Source organism: Arachis ipaensis, chromosome B2 (genome assembly GCF_059453495.1).
Source record: "Arachis ipaensis isolate K30076 ecotype BB chromosome B2, ASM5945349v1, whole genome shotgun sequence".
Taxonomy (NCBI): domain Eukaryota; kingdom Viridiplantae; phylum Streptophyta; class Magnoliopsida; order Fabales; family Fabaceae; genus Arachis; species Arachis ipaensis.
The window spans coordinates 79,345,664-79,348,830 of record NC_142437.1 but is presented as its reverse complement, the minus strand read 5'-3'; the positions used below and the strand labels follow the sequence as shown (position 1 = coordinate 79,348,830).

Here is a 3,167-nt window from a genome sequence, read left to right as displayed (position 1 = left end):
TGGACAACTGACGGTTCATCCTGTTGCTCAGATTAGGTAATTTTCTTTTTGTTTTCTTCTCAAAAATTTTTCAAAAATCTTTCAAAAATTTCTCCTTTGTTTTCAAAAAAATTTTAAAATAAAAATATTTTCAAAAATATATTTTTCTTCAGAATTTTTAAGAATGAATTCTAGAGTTTCATGAAGCATGTTGAAGCATGCTGGCTACAAAACCATGTCTAAATTCTTTTGGACAGAGGTTTTGGCTTAAAATTGAATGAATTACACTCATATTTTTACTAAAGCTTGGCTGGCTATTAAGCCATGCCTGACCCTTTGATTGGAGCTTTAGACTAAAGAGCATAAGATTCCTGGAATTCATATTAAAAATTTTGGAATCCTTATTTTTCTTTTTCAAAATGATTTTCGAAAAAATTAAAAGAAAATACAAAAAAAAAATCATAAAATCATAAAAATAAAAAAAATATATTTTGTGTTTCTTGTTTGAGTCTTGAGTCAAGTTGAAAGTTTGGTGTCAATTGCATGTTCATCTTGCATTTTTCGAAAAATTCATGCATTCATGTTGTTCTTCATGATCTTCAAGTTGTTCTTGGTAAGTCTTCTTGTTTGATCTTGATGTTTTCTTGTTTTGCATCTTTTCTTGTTTTACATGTTTATTTTTGCATCCATAGAGTCTAAACATGAAAGATTTCTAAGTTTGGTGTCTTGCATGTTTTCTTTGCATTAAAAATTTTTCAAAAATATGTTCTTGATGTTCATCTTGACATTCAAAGTGTTCTTGGTGTTCATCTTGACATTCATAGTGTTCTTGCATTCATCACATACTTTGATCCAAAATTTTCATGCATTGAGTCTTTTTCATGTTTTTCTCTCTCATCATAAAAATTCAAAAAAAAAGTATCTTTCCCTTTTTCTCTCTTAAAAATTTCGAAAATTAGATTTGACTTTTTCAAAAAAATTTTAAAATCTAGTTGTTTTTATGAGTCAAATCAAATTTTCCATTTAAAAATCTTATCTTTTTCAAAATCTTTTTCAAAAATCAAATCTTTTTCATTTTTCTTAGTTATTTTCGAAAATTATAAAAATCTTTTCCAAAAATCTTTTTCTTAATTTTATATCATAATTTTCGAAAATAACATCATCAATTAATGTTTTGATTCAAAAAAATTTCAAGTTTGTTACTTACTTGTTAAGAAAGACTCAAACTTTAAATTCTAGAATCATATCTTGTGATTTCTTGTGAATCAAGTCATTAATTGTGATTTTAAAAATCAAATCTTTTCAAAAACTAATTTAAATCATATCTTTTCAAAAATACCTTCTTATCTTATCTTTTTCAAAAATTTGATTTCAAAATATCTTTTCTAACTTCCTAACTTCTTATCTTTTCAAAATTTGTTTCAACTAACTAACTAACTTTTTGTTTGTTTCTTATCTTTTTCAAAACTACCTAACTAACTCTCTCTCTCTAATTTTCGAAAATATCTTCCCTCTTTTTCAAAAATTCTTTTTAATTAACTAATTATTTTAATTTTTGATTTTTTATTTTCGAAAATTACTAACCTTTTTCAAAAACTATTTTCGAAAATCACTAACTCTTTTTCAAAAAATATTTTCGAAATTCTCCCCCTCTCATCTTATTCTATTTATTTATTCATCTATTAACATCTCCTCACCTCACATCTCTGCTCTCCTCACCCTTGTGTTTCTTTCTTTACATTACATTCTTTGTCCCCTTCCTTTCTTCTACTCACACAGGGACTTCTATACTGTGGTATAAAGGATCCCTATTATTATTATTATTTTTTCTGTGCCCTCTTCTTTGTCATATGAGCAGGAGCAAGGACAAGAATATTCTTGTTGAAGCAGATCCAGAACCTGAAAGGACTCTGAAGAGAAAACTGAGAGAAGATAAATTACAACAATCTAGAGATAACCTTTCAGAAATTTTCGAACAAGAAGAGGAGATGGCAGCCGAAAATAATAATAATGCAAGGAGAATGCTTGGTGACTTTACTGCACCTAATTCCAATTTACATGGAAGAAGCATCTCCATTCCTGCCATTGGAGCAAACAACTTTGAGCTGAAACCTCAGTTAGTTTCTCTGATGCAGCAGAACTGCAAGTTTCATGGACTTCCATCTGAAGATCCTTTTCAGTTCTTAACTGAATTCTTGCAGATATGTGATACTGTTAAGACTAATGGAGTAGATCCTGAAGTCTACAGGCTCATGCTTTTCCCTTTTGCTGTAAGAGACAGAGCTAGAGTGTGGTTGGATTCTCAACCCAGAGACAGCCTGAACTCTTGGGACAACCTGGTCACGGCTTTCTTAGCCAAGTTCTTTCCTCCTCAAAAGCTGAGCAAGCTTAGAGTGGATGTTCAAACCTTCAGACAGAAAGAAGGTGAATCCCTCTATGAAGCTTGGGAAAGATACAAGCAGCTGACCAAAAAGTGTCCTTCTGACATGCTTTCAGAATGGACCATCCTGGATATATTCTATGATGGTTTATCTGAGCTATCAAAGATGTCATTGGATACTTCTGCAGGTGGATCCATTCACCTAAAGAAAACGCCTGCAGAAGCTCAAGAACTCATTGACATGGTTGCTAATAACCAGTTCACGTACACTTCTGAGAGGAATCCTGTGAATAATGGGACGCCTATGAAGAAGGGAGTTCTTGAAATTGATACTCTGAATTCCATATTGGCTCAGAACAAAATATTGACTCAGCAAGTCAATATGATTTCTCAAAGTCTGAACGGAATGCAAGCTGCATCCAACAGTACTCAAGAGGCATCTTTTGAAGAAGAAGCTTATGATCCTGAGAACCCTGCAATAGCAGAGGTGAATTACTTAGGTGAACCTTATGGAAACACCTATAATCCATCATGGAGAAATCATCCAAATCTCTCATGGAAGGATCAACAAAAGCCTCAACAAGGCTTTAATAATGGTGGAAGATACAGGTTTAACAGTAGTAAACCTTTTCCATCATCCACTCAGCAACAGACAGAGAACTCTGGACAAAATACCTCTAATTTAGCAAACTTAGTCTCTGATCTGTCCAAGGCCACTGTAAGTTTCATGAATGAAACAAGGTCTTCCATTAGAAATTTGGAAGCACAAGTGGGCCAGCTGAGTAAAAGGATCACTGAAATTCCTCCT

At 32.1% G+C, this 3,167-nt stretch overlaps 1 non-coding gene across 1 annotated transcript; it reads right to left on the bottom strand.

Moving 5' to 3' along the window:
- Positions 1 to 2,363: 2,363 nt before the first annotated feature.
- On the bottom strand, positions 2,364 to 2,471 carry LOC148574537 (small nucleolar RNA R71). Its single transcript, XR_015906249.1, has one exon. It is a non-coding gene; the product is annotated as a small nucleolar RNA R71 (small nucleolar RNA).
- Positions 2,472 to 3,167: the final 696 nt, after the last annotated feature.